At 38.8% G+C, this 24,982-nt stretch overlaps 1 protein-coding gene across 3 annotated transcripts in view; it reads left to right on the top strand.

Annotated features, from left to right (window-relative positions):
* LOC142358300 (bridge-like lipid transfer protein family member 3B) overlaps positions 1–24,982 on the top strand; it is a 381,846-nt gene that overhangs the window by 72,306 nt on the left and 284,558 nt on the right. The window lies entirely within an intron of this gene.

The following is a 24,982-nucleotide window of genomic DNA, read 5'->3' as shown; positions in this document are numbered from 1 at the left end:
TTTTCTTGCACTTCGCAAAAAACCAAATTCTGCATCCTTAACATTCAAACCTTTTTCTATTCCTTATCTAATTTTCTTAAACAATTAGGGCGTTTTTCATTGAAATCTTTCTTCAAGCTTTGCTCCTGACTACCACTTGATCCTTTAGTTTACTTTTGAAAAATTTCATCGGCAATTTTGATGCCAAAGATCACCGCCAAAGATGCACCCATGGCTAGGCCGTCAACTTGGCAGTACCTTTTATTTTTATACTTGAAAATTAATTCGTTACAGCCAATTTTTACATAATATTTAATGTCTATCGTTCTATATCTGGAGTATGGTCACTTGAATCAAGCCATCTTAGAGCTATTTCTATCTTTTCCGGAACAGGCACATTCGTGTATAAACATTATACGTCTTGCAAGACTATCTGTTTGTTGTGCACAGAGAGCTCAAATTCATTACGTGCATCAGGTGTGGATGTTTCAATGTTCAATCTGGGTCACTTCTCAAAAACTGGCGGGAGAAATTGATTTTGAGTTGTGGTAGCTACTTCCAGCAATCGACAGAACCAGTGTCAGTGGCTTGTCTATTTTGTGAACTTTTGCTTAACTATACAGACGAACATATTGCGCTCCTGTTGTTCGGAATCTGTGGTACATTCGTATTTATCAACTCCTGTTTTCTCATTTCTATCAAGGTGCTGTTTTTTTCAACTTTTACAATTATATTATCGTTCTCATTTTCCAACTCTTTAAATTGCGGACAACGAAGTACAACCAGGAATTTTTGCGCACATCTTTGTCATTCTTTGTTACGCAAAAACCATTCTTTTGTCACAAAGCGCAGCCAAAAATTTGTTGTCGTTGAGATGAACCTCGAGGTCAGCTTGACAGGACCGTGGTCTATTCGTCTCTTTCTCTCTCTCTCTCACACGCACACACCCTTTAGGTTTATCGCTTGGTTGCAGACTCGATATCGCAAAGTTTTTCACCAGAAGTTTCGTTTTCAGGTGATGATCGGACAAGATTATCCACATCTGCCAGAAAATGGATTTCGTCCTTGAATGGAGGTTTTGGACAATAAGAGCATTTCTTTGACAAAAACGGCAATCCTATACAACCGAGTGTTCCGATTGCAAAAATGTTTGTCTCACGAAGCAGTTTATCTTGTCTAAAAGTTTTCCAGCTTCGAAAGCGTTTTCGTTTTTTGTTCTGCCATAAGCGATTGATATTTTGTGCTCAAATTGAAAGCAATTGGTAACAGACATATGCGATTGATGTTTTCGGTTAGTGTTAACCTGCTACTTTGGACATTCCTCTTTGCTATCTCCGCGTTTTTTCTAGCATTTTATAGCTCTTCCTTTAATAACCTTAGCTGGAATTACGCAACGCTTGCTCAGAAAAAAACGTTTGTTTTCGGAACAAGAAAATTTAGAAAATGGGGAATCAAATCGTTATTCGAACAGTTTTCAAGAAAAATTATTCTTACGTTTGCATTCACAAGTTTTTCCTGACATTTCGCGTGTTCTAAGTACGCCTTCCATTTTTCATGATTTGTAGAGCAAGTCTGATCCAAATGACTGGCATAATTGGAGCTGACATCTAAATCTCGCGCAGAAATTCCACCAGTACTGCGGACAACACCGTCCGTGAGTAACCTGTCGGCTTCCTTAGCTTGACGCTTCTGTCTGGGTTTTCGCTGTTTCTTACCTACTTTCCGTTTACCTCTACCTCTGTTCAATAGCCGTGTTAGGTCGTCTGAGCGCTTCCATACAACTTCCAATGTGAAATTCTTGTGACGCCTCCTGATGCAGGGCTCTGTTCTGCTTTAGACACCACTTGAATCGGTGTTTACTTTGTGAGACGACACGCTTTGTTACCTAAAAAACCCGGATACCAATTGTAATGAATCCAATTCTAATGAATGCAGTTCTAGCGGTTCACTACTGAAATCAAATTAAACTGCCACGGTTTTATTTTTCACTCTTAATCTTTTTAGTGGCCTATATAATCCTTAATAAATTCATTTGGAGACCCTTAGTGAACCTATTACCCGTTAATCCTGTTAATTACTCCCTGATTGAAGCAGTCTACTATGGAATCAAGCCTGCCTTCATTCGAGAGAAATCAGTCTTACATTAGTTGCCTGTTGTTTTATGTTAGCCAAATCATTTTTGGATGTTTTCCGTTTGTCCCCCCTCCCAGTACGCTAAGCAACCCCAATTACAGAGCAGGTGCCATTATACTAGTTTGGAGAACGTAACAAGTGGAGTCCCACAAGGTTCCATACTTGGACCACTGCTGTTCTTAATTTTTATAAATGACTTGCCAGACGCAAACCCCGATATTGAAGGCTTTGGATTTGCAGACGACTATAAGTTCATTGTTCATGATCAAGCAAAAATGGACAGAAGTGCAAAAAATATTGGAGACTGGTGCCGAGAGAATGGAATGGAGTTAAATGTGAACAAATGCAAGTTGTTAATTGTTAGAGGTAATCTCACGACAACTATGTGTGGCCAGGAAGTGAAACCAACTGAATCCCAAACAGACCTTGGATTAATAATTACATCAAATCTCTCATGGCAAGGCAACTGCGACCACAGAGTGAAAAAAAGTGACCAGTGCTTTTTTCCAAATAAAACGAAATATTTCGGCAATCAACTCAACGTCAACCAAAATGAACTGCTTTGCTGGTCATGTTGTTCCAATCCTGACGTACTGCTCACAAGCACGGTTGCCAAACCGCACCAACATGTACAAAATTGAAAAAGCGCAGATCATGGCTACTAAATGGATTCTAGGAAACTCACTTCAAAGTTACAAAGAACGTCTCATTAGCCTAAAACTCCTCCCAATCTGTCACTACGTTGAACTGCATGATCTTCTTCTCTTCCTAGCTACTACACGTAATGAATTTGACATTCCGACAGATTTTAAAACCCTTGAAGACGAGAGGACAAGGCAACACTGTAGAGGTGAACTGAAAATCGAAAAAAATCGACTAGTCAAATCCGACGAAAACTTCTTCCACCGAACGAAACAACTGTGCAACGTTGTAAGTAGAATTATTCAAAAATTTGGAGGCAAATTAAACAAAGACACTACCACAAAATCATACTGGCACTTTTTTTCACAACTCAATTCCGCCTGACAAACAATTGCTCTTGGCGTATAATTTGGAGATGTGACAATTGCAACAATTGGAAAAAAACTTGACAACTGAAACTGGACTGACTCAGGGGCACAAACTGACTCAGGGGCACAGATTAACGAAAATGGGTAAAAATAACCTAAGATTAATTAACCATTGATAGAACTGAAACCAAAGAACGTATTCAAAACTAAACCTTACACAATCGAGCTGCCTCTCTTTAATTGCTTTACATTTCTCATCTTCACAAAACTTCTAATATTTATAAGCAATAGTTCTAACTTTGTATTAAACTGATTGTACATTTACAACTGCTCTATTAAATTCAAGTCTGAAACAAGTCTGAATTTTCCTCAGTAACTCCGAGGTTTAAAGTGCTTAAGAATATCCAACCCAAACCGTAACCGTAGACAGTGCACGGATATTACACTGGCGACAGAGATTTAAAGGAAAGTTAACAATTTAAAATCTTTAACAAATTTGTCGGTAGGGAGACGCAAATAAAAAGCACTTTTACCCCAAAAACTCCGAGAATCGAATTATTCTCAAAACAAACACAAATATTTATGATAACAAATCTTCAATTACCACCAATTTCCACCAATTTTTGTGGATATCAATTGCAGAAGCCACAGCGGAGGACATCAGTCACAGGACATCAGTCGCAGGAAAACAAGTGAGAAATTACTAGCGTGGTGCTATCTTTTACTTAATGGTGGACAAGGAAACTTCCCTGTAAGGAAAGACCGCATCATACCAAGTGAGTAGAAATAAAGAGTTCTATCTTGTTTTAGTCGTTCGTATTTGAAACTGATCGCCACTGCGTAATTCTTATTAGTCTAAGAAATATTTTTTTCTTTTGACTTTAGTTACTAAATTGACTTTTAGAAAACGAGCGGCATAACCATCGGAAAAAACAGTGCGGGATAGTCGCGTTGTTAAATCAATTGAAACAGTTGCTGAAAGTTATATATTTACTTTTTCTGAAACTACCATTAAAAAAAAGAGAAAATAAAGCGAAAAAAAGTTGATCAGGTAACTATAAGCATAATAAGTAAAAGAAAACTAAAGCACCTAATATCATCCTTGCCGTAAATAGAAAAGAAAATATATTAAAAACATCAATAAAAAAGGAAAATCGAAGTTCGGACAGAATCATATTAAAATAAAAAAAGAGAAATTAGGTGGGACAGTCGTCTATAAGACTGTAAATTAAAACTTCCTTAAAAATAAAGAAAAGTAAATAAATAAGTAAAAAAAAAAAATTCCGTATTGAAATAAGCGTTAGATTTTTATAAACAGAAGTATTTTAAACATTAAAATAAACAGAGTGCTATAGAAATTAATAGATAAAAATAGAAAACACCTTCCAGTGACAATCTACTTGATAATTATTTTGTAGAAACTATTAATTTCGACAACTTAACAAAGTTTTAAAAGGGCACAATACAAGTAGGGGAACAATAAAATGGCAACGGGCTCAACCTCTAGAATGCTATTACCGGAAGCATTTACCGGTTCAAATGACTTGGAAAGTTACGTGACGAATTTTGAGCTATTAGCGGAACTACAAAAGTGGAGAAGAACTGAAGGAAATCCGGCTCGCAAAGTTGATGAACGGCAGCATTACTTTGCACTTAGGCTACAAAAATCTGCCATAGAGTTCTATCGCACTCTACCGCAAGCTACACGAGAAAATTATGATGAGTGCGTTAAAGCTTTTTGAGAACACTACAGCGAAATACCGGTCGTTTTCCGGGGACGGCTAGCTCGCCGCGTACAGCAACCAGGAGAAAAACTGACAGATTTTCTGGGAGATTTAAAGCAGTTGGCTTTGAAAGCTTACCCAACGGAGTCGCAAGAGATTAGAGACCATCTCGTTCTGAGATGATTTCTAGAAGGAATCAACCATAGTCAGATGAGGTTAGATCTCAGAAAGCAAATCGGCGTCAAGGATATGAAAATTGAAACAGTTTTGGAAAGAGCATTGCATCTGGAAGCTGTAACAAGAATAGAGGAGGAAGAGCGAACACCAAAAGTTGCGGTAATTAGACGAGATGAAACAAAAGATTTAGTGGAGGCCGTCACCAAGCTTGTGAACCAATTGTCAGTAGATAACAAACAGCGAGAAAACCGTCGAAATCGATCTAGGGAGCGAAGCGGTTCCCGAGGACGGTGGGGTGACGAAAGACGTGACAGAGGACAGCAACAAGATCGTGGGTTTAACGATCGGCGGCGATTTCCAACGCCAGGGCCTAGTCACCAAGACAGATCTTTTGGAAGAGAGGAACCGTCTAGGAGGAACGACAGGCAGAGTTTCAAGTGCAGAACCTGTGGACAAGAAGGACACCTTTCGAGGAATTTTCGAAATTGTTTCCTATGTGGAAGTTCCCAACACTTGAAAAGAAACTACCCTTTTAAAAAGAAAACCACCGAGAATTGCAATGTCATTAGAGTTTGTTCGACAAACACAATTAACTGTCTAAACGCAGAAATCATACTTCACGGGAACAGATGCGTTGGGTTAAAAGACAGTGGAAGTAGTATATCGCTTTCGAGCTGGTCCACATACAAAAAACTGGGAAAATCGTGAATTGTACAAACATACACAAAACGAGTGTTAACAGCCAAAAACTCAGCTGTCAAAATAATAGGCAGAGTAACGCTTTTGGTACGGTTGCAACCAAGACTACCGGAGGTTGAACAAAAGTTTGTGATAACGACAGACGAAGGTATAGAATGTCTGCTGGGAATTGATTTCCTGAAAACCAATAAATGTGTATTGAACTTACACGAAGCGAAACTATATAGCAGTCAATTTAAAATTTCAATACCGCTCACCAAAGAGAAAACGCAAGGTGTTCAAGTTATTGCAATTGCGGGACAAAACACTTATATACAGAGTAAAAACGAAAGTCTAATGAAAATCAGATTAGCTGATGAAAACGGAGAAGAAATTCCGGGAGTGGAAGAATTAGTGGAAGCAATTGAAGATTTTGAATTAAAGACTGGTTTGCTTTTAGCCGCCTGTATGATATCAATGGAAGATGGTTGGAGTTTGATAAAAGTGTTAAATCTAACGAACGCACCAGTAACCGTGTATAAAAGCACTAAAGTGGGAACTTACTTTGAAAACAAACAAAACTTAGTTGTGAATGGAATTTTCACAAATCAAAATAAGTCAAAAACATTGGAAACTTTTCAAATGGGAAAACACGCAAACTTGGAAGGTTCTAAACTAAGTGACCAGCAGGAGAAATTACAGGAATTGTTCTCAAGACATCAACAAGTCTTCTGACGAAACTCAAATGACTTAGGATATTTTGACAAAATTAAACACCAGATTTAACTCAACAAAGATGCACAGCCGTTCAGAAAAAGTTATTGCAGTATGAGTTTTGATAAAAGAAAAGCAATGAAAAAAATTGTCGAAGATCTAAAGGATGCAAAAATAATTGAACCAACCCATTCGTATTGGGCAGCACCATCAATATTGGTGAAGAAGAAAGATGGCAGCTACAGACCAGTTTTACATTACAGAGGTTTGAATAAACAAATCGAGAAAACCAGTTGGCCGCTATCAAGAATAAATGACGTTATTGACTCTCTAGACGGAAATTGTTACTTTTTCAATATCGATTTGACATCGGGATATTTTCAAATGGCGCACTCGATGAAGAGTCACAGAACTCTACACTCCAATGGGACTCTACAAATGGAAGAGACTACCCATGGGTTTGGCGTCCGCGCCAGGAATTTTTCAAAATTTAATGGAATTGATCATGTCGGGACTCTCCTACGAAAAGGCTTTAGTATACCTGGATGACATAATCATCTTCGGTAGATCCTTTGAGGAGCATCGCAACTGCCTAGATCTTGTACTTGGGCGACTTAAAGACGCTGCATTGAAAATAAAAGGCTCAAAATGCAGGTTTATTTTTTAGGAAAAAATTCATTTCCTGGGACACATTGTATCAAATAAAGGCGTTGAAGTGGATCCGGAGAAAGTAGCGACAGTCAGTAAAATGAAAAGCCCACGAACAATAAAAGAATTGAGAGCTATATTAGGACTAGTAGGCTTTTACAGAAGATTCATACAAGATTTCGGAAAAATAGCAGAGCCGCTTTATAAGCTATTAAACAAAAAAGAACGCTTTACTTGGAGCAAGCAATGTGAATCAGCAGTTGAACAACGAAAACAAGCTTTATAGAAAGCACCAATTTTGGGTTATCCGAATGAAATGGATCCCTATACGTTAACCACCTACGCCTCTTTGTTTGGCATTGCCGCAATTATTTCCCAAATACAACAATGGGGTGAAAGAGTTATTGCTTACGCAAGCAAAACGCTCAGCAAAAGTCAACGAAACTATTCTGCGACAAAACGAGAACTTTTTGCAATAGTTTATTTTACTCACCACTTCAGAAATTATCTTCAGGGACAAAAATTTTTAATTGTTGCTGACCATAGGGCCCTCACGTGGTTATATAGTTTTAAGGAACCAGACGGATTATTGGCCCAATGGAGAGAAAAGCTCGGACAGTTTGACTTTGAAATCAAACACGAAGCGGGATAAAGGTCCCTCACGCGGATTGTCTGTTGAGAGTTCCACAGACTGAAGACCAAGTCAAAGACTGCGATCAAGTGAACCAAATAAATACGGAAGAAAAAAATATCTGGTCCATTGGACTAGGGAAATCTGTTGAACAACTATTTGAACATCAGAAAAATGCAGCCGACCTCATTATACTGAGAAACTGGATTGAGAACAGGAAACGCTCTCAAGGAAAACGCATGGCAGGAGCCTCTAGGGCACTGTTGAAACTTTGGACTGATTTCAGAAACCTACGGATTGAAAATGATCTAATCAAGAGACAGAAACGTATTGACGAATTTAATAACTTAACACAAATAGTCATTCAGAGATCACTTCTACTTTTCCTTCATGAACATTGCGGACACTTTGGTATGGCCAAGACATTTGATCGGGTTCGAGAACGATTCTACTGGCCCGGGATGAAAAAAGATGTCCACGAGGGGGTAAGTTCTTGCGAAGAATGCTATCAAACGAAATCTCCACACCGGAAACACATACACAACCTGACAACGTGGAAACCAAGTCATCAGTTCTGGCATGTTGCCTTAGACATTATGGGACCTTTACCCGAGTCCAGCGGAAACAAATTTATTCTGTTAATTGAAGATCAGTTTACAAAATGGTATGAAGCAATTCCCACGAGCAACCAAGAAGCTTCAACGGAAGCTAAGGCCTTTGTAAACGTATGGATTTCAAAGATTGGTTGTCCGGCAAATCTTCATAGCGACAAGGGCAGTAATTTTATGTCGAATCTTTTCAAGAACATGTGTAAAGAGCTGGGATTTAACAGGACGTCAACAACAGCTTATCACCCTCAAGGAAACGCAATGATAGAGCGCACCAATCGCACAATCGAAGAGAGTCTTGCAAAATATGTGGGTGAGCATCACAACACCTGGAGCGACTACCTTCCGCTAGTAATGATGGCGTACAGATCATCAATTCACTCTGTTACGAAGTACAGCCCCTTTTACCTCCTTTATGGACGATCGTGCGCGCTGCCGATTGATTGCATGTATCAAACAATACAAACCAAAATCTACCCAACTTTGAGTGACTACGTTGGTTGCTTGAAAGACGAACTACAAACCTGCCATGAGCTGGTACGGGAAAGCATGGATGGGGAGCAAGAAAGACAAAAAACCTACTATGACCGTAGCACATTTGGACCACAATATGAAGTAGGTGATTTAGTAATGGTGTTCAACGCCACAATAAAAAATGGCCAGACAAGGAAACTTAAATCCTTTTACAGCGGACCGCAGGCAATACGTGAAATAATAAACGATCTGAACTTTGTTATTGAGGATGTGAAAACAAAAAAACAACAAAAGGTCCACTACGATCGACTCAAACGTTTTAACAGTAGAAAAAATAACACTGATAAAAAAACCTAAGAAGGGAAAGATTGAACCGAGAATAACACAAAACGACCTTACGGAGGACAATGGTTTTGTGGAAATTGAAGTGTTGACCCCAAAATTGAAGAACACAGAAATAAGAGAAGTTCAAACTGAAGGAAATATTAGTCAAATTAATCCTAATACTGAAACTCACAATGAGACAGTCAAAAACTAATTGTTTCAAACACCTATGGGTGGGAGTACAAGAGAATCAATAAATACTAACACCAACAATAATAGCAGAAGCACAAAGATACTGGCGCCCAAAGTAGCCACACAGCAGAAGCGGGATAGTCTGGTGTCAACATCCGAAAGGAGTGAAGGCGAAGAATTTCCAAATAGGAGCATGGCTTCTACTTCGCAAAATGTCGCCGAACGACGATATCAAACAAGAATTGCGTCGGGAATAACCAGACCACGGAAAGTGAAAGACTATTTTTTATTCAAGGATAACGATGCAGATGAAAAATTTGATAATGATGTATTTTTTTAAAAGGTGATACGACAAAATGCAGAGGGCGTGGAACCCACATTGGATCGTGCAGCTGAACTGGAAACTTCTTCAGTTGGTTAGCATATTAGGTTTTTCACGATCCTTGGAGATTTTGGGTTATGATTTTGAGAACATTCTACAGACGCAGAAATTTGCAGTGACGGAACCGACAAATTATGAAACGTCACATATAAATGAGGAGCAGGTAAACAAAGGAGGACTGATCTACGCCAAAAGCAGCATGAGTAAACTAAAATACTGCATGTACAGGGCTGCATATACGGTAACTGTGCTGAAAAAAAGTAGTTGGTATGACGACGCAACTTACTTAAGCGAAAAATCACAAATAATTCCAACGTTTTACCCAATAAAAGAGTCAGTCTGTCAAAATCTATGGCAGGGACACAAAGCGCGGTTACCGGGTCTTGGTGATTTTGAATTCAATGCTCCCAAAGAAGTCCAAACATCTTAACGATCGTTAAATTTTCAGACTCGATAACAGCAAAAATAGTCCGCGCTGGAAACAAAGTGATTGACGGGCAAACTAGACAGAAAATGAAATTTAGTTGTCCAGTTGAAAAACAAGACAAAATATATAGACAATTTTCTGCTTTTTGAAACAAACCACAGAAATTTATTTTACACAACGGAAAAGTTGACGGCCACGGAACAAAATTTTTCAACAACACATATATCTGAGACAGATCTCAGGGAAATAAAACTCGATCAACTTTTTGTGTGGGATTTTCGAGGCATGTTTGAAAACCTGAAACAAATAGAGTTATTAAATTGTCACATAGAAAAGCTGCACAGAGCTATGATTCTAACGACATCATTTAACGGAAATTCACATTTAATTTTTTTAAATCAACAAAACGCTCTGGGTACACACGCAGAAAGAGCGGGAGGAATACTTTATGTCCATAGGTGCGCTAAAGTAATCGTACATGTTGTCGAAAATCAGTTTTGTACGGAGGAAGTACCAGTTAGGGTGTTTTCTGACAATACCTCAGAAGTAATTAGATACATGGACCCCATTTCTAGAGTAATCTATAGAAATTTCACACTGATTAATTGCAACCCCATGTACCCGAACGCTCTTGAATTGCAGAATGAGTCATGGATAACATATGGGTCATGGATAACATAACATATTTTAGATCCAATAAAAATCCTATTTTTATTGGATCTAAAATCATATTTTGTTTGGTACGCGTGTTTCTTTCAATCGATATGCTACGCAGTGGCACCAATCCTGTAATTGCACTGCAACCCATTAACCCAATGGGGGAACTAGGTTATTTTCATCATCTAAAACAACGAAGAAAAGAACTAAAATTAACAAGAAAAAGGACAGTTGAACGGTGTGATGGTGAAACAAACATCTTAGTAATAAAAGCAAAATAGGCAAAATCTGTACCAGATATAGCAGAAATTGAGATTGATACATTAGACTAATTTACGTGTATGATATGTAGGAATGGCAGAACTAAAGGTCGGTGACTATTGCTACTATCTACCCGAGTTGTTCGAGGTCAGGTCGATAGTCAGGCACCAAGTGTATCGGATTGTTGGAGTAACCTCAAACAAAAGGTACGTGGTGCCACTGACGCAGCTGCAACATCCCAATATAGTGGATAGAGCCGCAATTTGCGTTGGGGAGTTAATTGAGATGCAACACAGAATCGAGGAACAACAAAAGAAGATTGACAACAGCGAAATGCTGGGAACAGCCGGGGCTCGGCTTGAAGAGCAGCTCCGGCAGTTAAAAGTTGAAAGTCAAAGATTAGGTGATCAATTGCTGGAGACCAAACGGCAAATTGAATACGCTGGGAATCAGCGGGAGTCCTGCATGAGGCAGTCGGAAACATTGAAGAAAGAGTTGGAGGAGGTTACAAATGTAGCCGAAACAAAAACAAGGGAATGTTTCGCTCTGGTGGACGAGCGGGAGTGCTTAGCTCGGGAGTTGGAGAATGCCGAGATAGACAATAGAAAGCTAATGGGTAGAGTAAATACAGAGCAGACCTCAAAGAAGGTCATACAGAGGAGGCTGGAGGCGATCAACGCGCAGAGCCCGTTCAGTCGACCTCCAAACTATTATGAACTTCTATTCCTGCCACAGGGGGCCACAACCAGTACTATCCAGAAACATTACAAAACGTTGGCAATGCTCTGTCATCCGGACAAGGGTGGTCGTGAGGACATGTTCAAAATCATTCTTCAGGCAAAGAAAATTATGGAAGACGAGGAGGCCCGTAATATTTTTGACAAGTACGGGATTGAAAAAGCACAAGAATATATGAACTCGAAAATGGACATTTGAAACTCTTGCTGTGTGAGTGAGAGGAACACTCACATTTTCTAAGAGGGAGGCAGTATAGTGAACCATAATGTTTGACATGCTCATAAATTACATATTAAACGCATAATTCGAAATTTTCACAAACAAATAGGAGAACAAAAAGAGATGGTTACTAATAGTAAACCGTATTTTAACAATATAGAGAAAGCATCATAAATAATGATAGGAATCATCATGGAATTTCATCTTGACGGGACACGTCAAGGAATGTTTGTTCATGACGGGATTCAACAAGCAGGTAATCCTGTTATCTGTTAGTTTAACTAACAGGGACAAGTGCGGTAGAAAATAACTATGAGAAAATCCCATAGAGATTAACGAAAACGGGTAAAAATAACCTAAGATTAATTAACCATTGATAGAACTGAAACCAAAGAACATATTCAAAACTAAACCTTACACAATCGAGCTGCCTCTCTTTAATTGCTTTACATTTCTCATCTTCAGAAAACTTCTAATATTTATAAGCAATAGTTCTAACTTTGTATTAAACTGATTGTACATTTACAACTGCTCTATTAAATTCAAGTCTGAAACAAGTCTGAATTTTCCTCAGTAACTCCGAGGTTTAAAGTGCTTAAGAATAACATCCAACCCAAACCGTAACCGTAGACAGTGCACGGATATTACAACACTAGCGAAGTTTCGAAAGCTGATCACTGAATGTATAAAATTTGAACTTTGACGCTTTCGATAGCGTTGCAACTTTATTGGAATGACTAAACACATTAATTCATTATGTTAAAGTTTGACACGTGCGTCTGGGGGGGGGGGGGGGGTTGGGGGCAAACGGAGGGGTTTGGGGGCAAACGGAAAAGATCCACAATTTTTGTTATTTGGTATAAGCTCCTGGTTTACATTTAACCTTTTTAGGCCATTATTCACAATTTCGAAGGGGATTATCAGGTGTTTTATTAACTGGGCCCATATCTAATTGTATTAAACTGATTACATTTACAACTGCTCTATTAAATTCAAGTCTGAAACAAGTCTGAATTTTCCTCAGTAACTCCGAGGTTTAAAGTGCTTAAGAATAACATCCAACCCAAACCGTAACCGTAGACAGTGCACGGATATTACAACACTAGCGAAGTTTCGAAAGCTGATCACTGAATGTATAAAATTTGAACTTTGACGCTTTCGATAGCGTTGCAACTTTATTGGAATGACTAAACACATTAATTCATTATGTTAAAGTTTGACACGTGCGTCTGGGGGGGGGGGGGGGGTTGGGGGCAAACGGAGGGGTTTGGGGGCAAACGGAAAAGATCCACAATTTTTGTTATTTGGTATAAGCTCCTGGTTTACATTTAACCTTTTTAGGCCATTATTCACAATTTCGAAGGGGATTATCAGGTGTTTTATTAACTGGGCCCATATCTAATTGCGCATTGCTTGATATTGTTTAAGTACATCCTCTAACGATCATTGACACCTATTTTAGCAACAGAATTACTTCAACAATCATTTTACTCTGTGTGTAAACTTACACTTAATCTAATAATACAATTTCTTATCAGAAAACAAACGGTTAATCTTAAAGAATTTATGTATAAACCGCGGGTCTTTCCCATTATAGCCCCCCAGCTTAGTGGTCAGATAACCTATAGCCCCCCCCCCCCCCCAATCATGGTAAATATACCATATTGGGGGGGCTATATTTTCATGGGAGGGCTATAATGGGAAAGACCCCACACCGCATGTTGCTTATTGTTTTAAAGTTCTTTTGAAAGTAAATAGTGCATGTTTCAGAGCCCAACATGACAATAGAACGAAGTATGGCATCGAAAAAAGGACTAAATTTGAGCAATTAAGGCGGAAATAATTGAGATTTAAGTAGAGATGCTTTACGAGAGTGAGCTTTGAATTGACCACGTAACATCATGGATATCACGAATTTTATGATGCAGAATGCCTTCAACAATATCTAGCCCCCTCTACTCTCGAATCCGTTCGATCCGTTAAGTAAATGTTTGAAAAAATTTTCTTGTCGACTTTAACTACGTGAAGAATAAATTGAATTCAATAAAGGTCAACAATAACAGAACGGTGCTAACATCATTCGAGGTCAAACAAAAAGAGCATTGTACCGAGGCTGTAAGTCTCCCAAGGGGGGACTTGAGTTTCTTTGGCTCGCTGAGATTGAGCCTTTCAAACCCGTCTCTTGTCTTCGTGTGTTCTTTCTCAGATCGTGCTCTGTCATGGAACCCAACTAGACGTCTAGCGTTGCTCGTGTTGCAAAGAGAAAGAGTCAGAGTCAGAATTGAGGTTAGGCCACCAAAAAGTGAAGAAGAGAAGAAGATGATGAGTTAGTTGTGTATATGTTCCATATGTCCGTTGCTCCATAAAACACACAGGCCATCAGAAAGAGATAGAAAGTCGATTAAAAGAAAAGATTGATTGAATTGAAATTGCGATAAAAAGTCCTAGGGACTGCCCACATTGTCGAGTCTATTTTTCGCTGTTTCAAACAGTATCGTCTGTACAGGTGTAATGTATTGGAGTTCAGTGGTCGTGTTAGTAAGTTGATCTTGGATCAGTTCTCTTATTGCTGCGTTGTTGCTAGAAGCTCTCTTGAGGTATTGTATATTTCTCTGGGCTAGAAGTTTGCTCACTCTGGGAAGGTTCGCTGCATTATGTAGCTCTTCTGACGACGTCCATCTGGGTAGATCTAATGCTACTCTTATGGCTTTGTTTTGTTGTATTTGAAGTCTCATGATGCTGTGCTTGGGAGCATTCGCCCATGCCGGCGAAGCATACTCCATAATTGGTCGTATCGTTGCTCTATATAGTAATATGAGGCACTTAGAGTTGACACCTTTCGCTTTCAGCATCATGAGGCCATTTATTCTCCCAAACATCTTGTTTTCAATCTTCCTGATCTGCGCCGCCCAAGTTAGATTATCGTTCAACTCAACTCCGAGAAAAGTAGACGACTTCGATGGATTTAGAATTACGTCTTGCAGTTTGAGATGGTGGTGGCTTTTGTCTCTATTTCTGGTCAATAACATGAAGTTTGTTTTCTCGGGATTAATTTTGATTTTCCAAAGGTTGCACCACATGTCCAGTGAGTTGAGAGCCTTCTGTAGTTTGAAAGTAGCTGCTCTACAGTTTCTGCCACTCGTGTATATTGCAATATCATCTGCATATTGGGAGACTTTTGCATTCAAGACTTCTGGACTGCTGACATAGATGTTGAACAGTGTAGGGCTGATTACGCTGCCCTGTGGTACTCCTGCTCTTGGTTTTAAGCTGTTGGCCACAGCCTGTTGGTATATTACAGTCAGCTCTCGGTCTTTGAGATAGCTTACGGTCCATTTTATGATCCACTCTGGCACTTTGTTTAGCTGCATTTTATAGATTAGTCCTTTATGCCACACCGCATCGAATGCCTGCTGAACATCGAGAAAAGCTGCTGCGGTTGGCTGCTTCCAGAAGGCTTCATTGAAAATATGTTCGCTTAAACAGAGTAAATTGTCAGTTGTTGAGCGACCTGCTCTGTATGCGCCTTGCGCGTTGGTGAAGATATCGTTACTTTCACAGTGCTTGTTTAAGTGCTCCTTGATAACAACTTCGCACAATTTACCGATGCAACTTGTGAGGGAGAGAGGTCTGTAATTCTTGAGATCAGAGTGGTCTTTATTTGGCTTGGGCAGCATAGAGACATTGGATCTTTTCCAGCAGTCAGGCACAATTCCATCTTTTAGAGAGCTTTGTATTATGTCACTGAGTTCTTTCATTATTGCGTCTGGTAGCTGTTTCAATATTTTATACGATATTCCGTCAGGTCCTGGAGCTGTGTTTTTCCTCCCTTTGATGATGTTTCTCAGTTGTTCAACCTCGACTGTAGTTTCGCGGTGGTTAGGGGGCAGGCGAAACTGTGCTATTTCATTCTCGTTCACGCATGTTTCAACTAGATCTTCAATCTCTTCAGCTTCCTGAGTTACAGCCTCATGCATTCTGATATTCTGTTTCAGTTTCTCAGCAAATTTATCTGCTGCCTCCTGCGTGCTAATTTTAAGCTGGTTTGCATTGCTCTTACTAGATTGCGTGAGTTTCTTGTAAGCCTTCCAGAAATCGATGCCCTTCCCATTTGAGTTCATGCTGGCCACCGTCTTCAGTTCTTGGTTCTGCCTTTCTTGTATTAGTGATTGTGAGAGCTTTCTCGATGTTCTATTGAGCTCTGATGTGTGGTATCTCTCCTCTGAGTAACCTCTCATGCCCAGTCTTCTCAGCTTTCTGACTTTTCTCTGCAGCTGGTGTTTCTTTCTGGTGAGCGCGACTATTTCTTTGTTTTGTATTGGTTTAGCTTCTTTGAGGCTGCTCTCGTAACACGTCTTAATGTGGGTTGCTATGCTTTCTGCTCTGCTGTTCAAATCTGCATACTGGCTTCTGTAGCAACTCACCTTCTCTCTGAAGCATTTCCAATTTGGCCGCAGTGATCTAGATTTTGGAGCTCGCAGGTTAAATTCGCTGATGGTCATATAGTGGTCGCTCATAGTCTCTTCAAATATTTCGAACTTCACAATGTGTTTTGCCAAAGGCTTAGAGCACAGGTGCAGGTCTAAAACGGATCCCTTCTCATGCGTTTTGAGGTCGTTATTCAGAAGTATGTTTTCTTCATCCAGAAGTTCCTCAACGACTCGACCTGTTGCATCGCTCTTTGTGGACATAGGGTTGATCATAGGGTTAATCACCCACCACTATGCATCTAGTATTGTGCCTGACCAAGTGACTTGCTTCAATCTCATTGCCGGGTGAACAGTATATCAGAGTAATGTCAACATCAGATTCTTTGAGTCTTATTTGCAGCTTCTCGTTGGTTTTAGAGACGTTTTTGACGAATTTGTTGTCTAGCAGTGTGTAGTTTAGTCCCTCTCTTATATATATGGCCGAGCCATGTATATTGTCGTTAATGCTTGCAGCTAAGATAAAATTTCGCAGATGAGGAGGCTGCTTCGTTTTTGTCTCGTTAAAACAGGCTACATGAATGCCCTTGTCTAATAAAATTGGTTCAATAACTCTGAGCTTTGGTCTCAAGCCTCTGACGTTCAGTTGAGCTACTTTAAGGTTTGCCATGATGAATTGATGTTCGTTGGCTTGCGAATTGATGCTTGAATTCTCTAATCTTTGCATCGTATTTAACTTGACTGTAGTTATGACCAGAGACAACGTTTAGAGCCTGGAGGATGTTTATCTTTTGCTTTGGGGAATCGAAGAAGCATTGTTTCATGGCTGCAATAATTGTCATGCTGTTTTGTTCTCTTTGCTCCGCCAGATTGATCTTATTGTTTAGTTCAGCCACTTTGTTCTCAAGTATTTGGACCCTTTCAGTGAGGTTGCTCTCTATTTTCTCGAGCCTCTTGTCGATGTTGCTGAGGACTTCTTCAATCTTGTTCAGAGAGCTTTGTGGACTAGTGTGGACCTTGCTCTTCACTGCATCAGCATAGCTGCTAGCTCGTGCTTCTTGGTACTTTGAGCAGCCTCGATAATTTGCAGAGTGACTCTCTCCGAAGTTAGAGCATTTGGCACTTTCTGGAGCAACATCACATTCTCTTATAACATGCTCTCCGCCACATCGTCTACATTTGAGATTGTTCGGGCAGTCCTTCGCCTTGTGGTCATATTGGAGGCATTTGAAGCATTGTACTACCGAGGGCTCTAGTCTCGATCGTTCACATCTCTTTCTCTGATTGAAAATTTTGACACCGTTGTCAACAGCATTCCTGGCAGTTGTCTCTGTGTTTGTAAACACTCTTATGAGCCTCGTAGGTTGGTTGGTTGCACGACTTGTTATTCTATGTACTGATGTTGCCTCTATGTTCTGACTTTGCAGCTCACTTTTAACGTCCTCAGGATCGATGTCTTGGTCTACACTTGTTATGACGAAGCTCGGTTTCACCGGGTTGGAGGCAGCAGTGCTTAGTTTGACTTGGTAGTTTGCGAATGCTTCCTTGACTTTATTTGCAGTAATCATCTTTGCTATCTCGATAGTTCTTGGTTTCATCGAGTAGCCTTTTCCGTTCTGACTTCGCCTCACTTCTCCGTAGTTCGGGTTGCCAGTTAAGTTCTTCAGCTGCTGGTTGAATTCTTTGTGGCTCGGTGTTTCATGTTCAAATGTGAAGTAGACTACTTTAATATGTTGCTCAGGTTGCCTCTTTCTAATCTTGGAGCTGGTTCGGGGTCCATCAGTTGCTTTGCGTTTTCTCTGGTTTTGGTTGTGGCTCGTTGCTAGACTTTGGTCGAGGTTGGAGACGCGTAGACTAAGCCTCAACTCCCGCGTAGTGTAGATTGGCAGCGCAGTTCTGGCAGGGGGCCTTTGGGAGGGGGGGGGGGGGTGGCGCGCAACTAAAGCCTCGCCTCTTGGGAAAGAGACTGAGAGATTAACTAGGTCGGCTTATCGTTGTTGCTGAGAAAGTGTGATACTGCGTACTCTTCATCTAGCTCCTCATCTGTCGTCTTGCGTTCCGTTGGGTTGGGTTGGGCCAAACAGAAAGAGCAAAATCAAAGCAACCGATCGTAAAGACGAAAATTCAAAGTGCACTGTGTGCTATTAGAATGAAAAAATGAGCACCACGTCTGCTAATGAAATGAATAAATTACCAGTCAGTTTCTGGAGGTCAAAGTTTGGTATGAAGCAGTATACATTTACGTTCACGTTAGGTTTCAAATTAGGTTTATATGTACAGATTTATGGGTTGACTTCGGCATTAAATGCACAGGGTGAAGACTCCTCTTTGTAAGAGCGTTGTCCTCTGTGGCCTCTTATACAAAGGATTGTGCTTCTAAGTAGGGCGAAGCTCAGGGATGTTTGATGAAATTTATGACGTTAGGATGCGTGTCTTTCGTCTTTTCAGCAATTCTTGATGCAAGTCGTTTTATAACTATTGTGGAGCCGGGGCCGCTTCCTCCTGTGGTCGAAAAGATCAGAGGGATAAAAGAGCTATGCTCAACTTCAACAATTCTGTCCAGGTATTTGGTTTTCTTCGTCGTTTCGTGGAACTTGTAGCTCTCTTTGATTCCAATACGTCTGTTTTTTGGAGCAAACGGGTTGAAGACTTTAACATCATAGTATGATTTCTCAAAGCGAGAACCCCATAGGCCTTTAGCTGAGATATCTAATCGTGCTTCCTCGTCCTTGCAGGTCGCGGGTTTTAGGCTCTCATTGCTGAGAGGCTGCAGGTGAGGTTCAACTTCGATATCGTAACAAGTTTTTCGCATAAGCTCGGCGAAGAGGTCTCTTACTTCATTATGCCTGATTATTGGATATCCTCCCTTAGGGCAGTGAAGGGCATGGGATACAAGAAACTTCGAGCCACACGCACACTTCTCGGGAATATTTTTGAATTGCCAGCCATATCGAATGCATAGGGCGTCTCTGAACTCGGTTTTGGTTAACCAGAGGTCATGTCGTTCTATTGGCAGTGCATTCAACCACGTAGACGCGCCTTTCTCACTGGCTAGTTGTACTGAATATTTGAGATCTTCGGTCATGTTTGCAAGAATTTCTTCTGATTTCTGTTTGTTTTGGGTTTGTTTAACTAGGTGAAAATTATCTGCATATCAAAGCTTGATGAGTTTAGAGTAATCGGCGTGGCCATAATTTTATGAGTCGATTGATGAAATGAGGAAAGTTATTGGAAATATATTTTAGAACAAAGAATTTTGCGACTGTCCCGAGTTTTAAATTTCATGTGGAAGTTTATAAACGAGCGATTCGACGAAAATAACATCTGTAGCTGGCATCTATGCTGTGACTGTCAGATCTGCAGAAATAATAGGACAATTTTCTAAGACGACGACTGGGACGAAAATCCCCTCAGTGAAAACTGTAAATCCCCAACAACAACAACAACAACAATTCACTATATCTACCTGTTTTCGTGCTCTTAGTGATTTTTCTTTAAATTAATGCTCCTGAAGCAAAATGATTCAAATGCAATTTCAGCCACAGTTTTAAAGCAAAGTTTGGAGAAAAGCAAAAGCAGTGCAAGTTTTTCTTTTTATCAACTGGGGCGTTTCAAGCCAATTTCCCGTTACATTTGCTTCAAAGTGATGTCTCGTTTCTGGTTGATCTCAATAAAATTGTGTTCAGTTTGTCAATCCAATCTTTTTAATAACTTTTTCTGTCCGATCATTCAACATTTTTTGAATCTTTTTAAAAATTTTATGACAAATTGCTCTCACTCAGATTAATATAAGATGGATTCATTTATGGGCTTTAGTTTGGGCAGTTGATACTAGCAAGGGTCACATATAAAGTTTCATTAGAGTGGTTTTTAATTGCACTCAAATGAAGTTTGTAGCAATTATTTTAATCCTGCTGGTCCGGTCATTCAAGAGCAATTTTTCCATTTGTAGGTTTTGGGATGTTCTACAATAATTATCTTGTTTTTTTTAAGATGTCTAACAAGGCGTTTAGATGTTGGATCGTTTCCTATAGCCCCTCACGACTTCATACAGTTGTTTTTTTTAGTATCAGTAATGACAAAATCATTGTTCGAATTTTTGCCTCGCGAAATTAGACGATGCATTTTTGAGTATTTAGTTATTACGAAATTCGGATTTATTGAAAATAACAGCTTTCGCGACCTGATTAGTGTTCGGTCAACATGTCGTGCCTTGCGAGAAGAGGTGTCGAACTTACATATTAGTTTAAAGCTTGAAGTTTTTCTGGATATCAGCCCGCGCTATCAAGCTGTATATTATCAGAGTGATTGTGAAACAGAAAGAGAACCAATTTCGGTTGACATTTTAAATGCGGTTGCTTGTGAGACAAATTGGAAGTGCAATTATCTGAAAATAGAATTGGATGTTGTTGCGGGCACCGTTGATGACATTTATCCACGTGGCATGCCCAAACAGTTCGAACCATTTTTTGAAACCCTGGCGAGGCTCTGTGAAGACAGCGTAGAACACTTTGCTCTTCGTGGGTTTCGACCAATAGATGAGATGTTAATGCAACATATTTTTGATAGGCTTATTCATAATAATTGCTTTGTGGCAAATGTTGAGATATGCATTGACATGAAAGAATTGGAAACTTTTGAATGTCTCAACGAAATTGCTCCTTCAAACTATTGTCAAAATGTTGTCAAGGCTGGCTTTTCAAAATCATACTTCACAAATTCAACTGAAGCTCCTTTCCGGTCCCTGCATCACAAATTCCCAAGCTTGAAGACCTTTGGTACAGAACTTGTTCGATCACTCTCTGATTTGTCTCCTTTAACACGATTGTCAAGGCTGGAACTAGAAAGCATTCCTCAGACAAGTTTACCTCCAAGCTGTCAGTTGTCATCTATTCGAACTGTTATAGTTCACAACCAGCAGGGAAATGTATATAATCTTCCTCAAGTTATTTCACAATGCTTCCCAAATTTGAACTATCTGCATCTCCTCCCCAAGAATGAATCAGCCAAAATCTGGAATACTTATGATTTCGGGGATCTACCCCCGAGCTGCGAAGTTCTGTGCACAAGGTACTCGATTTTAGGTTGCTTCAGAAATTCCACACAATTAGCAAAGGTACGAGTCATGCTGGCTTTTGAAGATGGTGTTGATATATCGGACAGTGATTTATCTAGTTTTAAGTGGAACCTTGAGCTATTTACTGCGACCTTCATGACAAGTGAGTTAGATCGTTATGTTGCACCGTTCATTCGCTTTTGCATGCGTCAATTGCAATTAAAGGTATTGAGCATTAATATTGTACCGAGATTTGGCGATGACGTAGTCAGAGATTTGGTCATTCCTTTCCAAGTTGAACTCTATAATCATCCTTCCATCAGATATCTGCGCATTCATACTGTGGAATTAATCAACAGAAGATTAGATAGTGCCCTAGACTCGTGGATTCTCAGCATGCAAGAGAAAGTAGATGTTTACCCTTTATGGGATATCAGAGGCAGTCAATTTCGTTCGAGGCTTCTCATAGAACGGTGATGTCTTGCGAGAAATTTTTACATTGAAGCTCGCCTATCCAGGAAATAAGTGCACCCTCGAATTACTACAACTTTTAAATGAAAGCTCTGAAGGTTTCTGCTCTCTGGTTTTCATAAAGTTTGAAAGTCGTTGGAAGTTTAGAGATAAATTGAATACTTTGAACGTCATATATTCAGGACTCTTATCTGCTGTTGATGAAAGTGATCTGATCCGTTGATTTGAACCAGGATTGTTTATTCAGGTGTCTTCATAACACAGGCTTCCCATTGAATGGGAACCATAAATTTTCCGTTAATTCTCTCGCATACATTAATAATCTAAAGTCAAGTGCCTGATTCGCGACAGTGACACCCTCGACTTCTTTTTATAAGGGAGCAATCTGTTAATAGCAGAACCTGCGGCAAAACTTGCCTTAAAAGGCAAGTAGTAGTAGTTCCTTTGCATAATTGTAAATAAAACTATATTAACTTATATTTTTGTTCCGACCCCTCTTGAGGGGGGACTATATACTTAAATAGTTATTTTTTGCTCAGAAAATTTTGGCCGATCGATATATTCATTGTAGAGAGTTGAGACTGGTATCATTTAAAAAGCAGTCCAGCGTAGAATATGGAATTAAAAAGAATTTTTGATTTTCGTGTTTTACAGGGAGTTATCGAGGTTTAAACTTTTGAGAAAATAGAGTGAATTCCGTTGACTTTATTCACATTTTCGTAAATTTTTGACTAAAATTTCGCTAATTTGTTAAATTTTTTAAGGAAAGTGTTGTTGATTTTATTTTTAAAGCAAAAAAATTGTCGGCTATTTTTATTTATTTTTTGTCAAAATTTCTGGCCAAATATTTCAAATTTCAGACTTTTCATCAAAAACAGCACATAATAAGCTTCTTTAGTCCACTTTGATTAAATTTGCCGGAAGTACACCCCCAAACTACACTGATACAATCTCTGTAGACTCAAGGGGGGGGGGGGGGCTATTCATACTTGAACTTCCGTTGCGAGTGCTCTGTAATTAAAACTTTGCCGTTTTTTGCGTACTTTACTCGTTGATTATCAAAAACAGCATTTATTTTTGTTTTTTTAACTAACAAAATATCTATATCTATAGCATTCGAAAAATAAAGTGTTCTTAATGCACGAAGAGCATTAGCAGAGCTAGTTTTGGACCAATCTTGGACTGTTACAATTATAAAAATAATTCGGATTTAATCAAACGGTCTTTTTTATTTAAAAAAATCGATCTTTTTTATATATTAATTAAATAACAGAACATTTCAAATCAAAGCTCACTAGTGCCTCCATTTTTCTCTTAATTTGGTTAACTTGTAGCTTAGTGTCAGCAATGAAAGAAAGCTTTCTCTTTCTAATGAATTCAATTTCAATCTTTATTGCGGTTTTACACCTTAAATTATGGTTTTCTGGCTTTGATACTACTAGATTTCCCATTTTTTTTATTTTCAGGTACTTGCCCATTTTTAACGTTTTTTAGTTTTGTCACATTATCTTGTTATTGACAGTTAATATATCACATTATTGGCGTTCAAAATAGGGCACAATAAATAATATTAAAATCCTTAAGGATATAGACTCTCGTTTTAACGGCTTCGACAATACTTTCTCGAAGAATTTAAATGAATTTTTTAGTTTTGTCTTTAACTGGCGTTTTTACTTTGTCTTTTTAGTCGCAAGAAATTTCCTGTACAATGACCCTATTTTATTGGTTTTTCATGGAAGAATAGATTGGCCGATATTCTGATATTTGTAGACATTTGATGGCTCCCAAGACTTTGAAAACAATTGTTTTCCAAAATAAAAACAACACGTTTTAACTTCGCTAGTATGTTCCTTTTGTCTGATTGTTACCTAGTCTCGTTATTTACAGGCCTAATACGGCAATATTGTGGTCAGGGGAACGTGTCAAAGGGATTGTTGTCACAAAATCTATTGAGTTCAAAGAATTCGTTATGACTTTACTGGCTTCGACACGGTTTTTTTTAAAAAGTAAATTAATTTTTGATTTTTGTCATTTTTTACGTTATTCTTGTAGACGTAAGATATATTCTGGGTAATTGCAGAACTCAGGGGCTTCCTTTGGAAGAATAAACGATTATGTTTAACTATTTCATTGGGTAACTTATGGCTTTCATGTCGTTGAAATTAATTTTTTTTCGAAAAAAAGTTTTACTTAATTTTGCCTTTTTTTTATTTGTCTACTTGTTACCTGGTTTAATAAATGAGGTTAAATAATACATTATTGGTGTTCGAAGAAGGTGCAATTGAACATATTTTGAGGGCCAAAGTATGGCTTTACGGCTTCAAGTGCGTTTTCTGGCGAAATTTAACTGATTTTTTTGTTGTCTATTTGTTGTTCTTTTTGTAACCGCATAAAAATTGAATACCGACAGTTCTTAATTCCCATCTTTAGAAACACCTGTAATATTAAACCTAAGGGATATTTCGGTTGATTCACAATGGTTTTCATTACTTCGAAATTAATTGTTTTAATAAAAAAATAAGCGAATTTTTTAAATTTACCGTTTGTTCTTTATTGTCTAATTGTTACCAAGCCTTATTATGGACTGGTCCCATATCTTTTCTGGTGAATTACAAATTATTTTGTTTAGTTCAGTTTTATCGGACGCTGTTTTGACTTTGTTATTAAGTTTTGTTTTTTAAAACGGACATAATTTTTTTGATGTAATTAATGTTTGTTGTTGTTTGATTTTGCTGTTTGTCTTGACTCGCTTTCTTAATATTGGCATTTCTCATCAATCTAATGCATCATTTTTTACTCCACTGAGTTATTTGCTTTGGAGGCATCTTTTCGTTCATACACCAATTTTCTTTTTTAAAAATATTTGAATTTTTGGGGTTTTCTATCTGCTCCTCATTTGGTAGACAACTATGCCAAACTTGTGGCTGAGCGGGGTCGGAACCTTATGTGCAATCGCACATTACCGAGCATCGTTATTCTCTATATATTTAAGTCTCGCATCGATAACGGCTGTAAATAACTGTTAAATTTAATTAACTGTACATTATTCAAT

Source organism: Convolutriloba macropyga, chromosome 2 (genome assembly GCF_964194025.1).
Source record: "Convolutriloba macropyga chromosome 2, txConMacr16.3, whole genome shotgun sequence".
Classification (NCBI taxonomy): domain Eukaryota; kingdom Metazoa; phylum Xenacoelomorpha; order Acoela; family Convolutidae; genus Convolutriloba; species Convolutriloba macropyga.
Note: the sequence above shows the minus strand (reverse complement) of the source record. Positions and strands in the feature narration are given on the sequence as shown.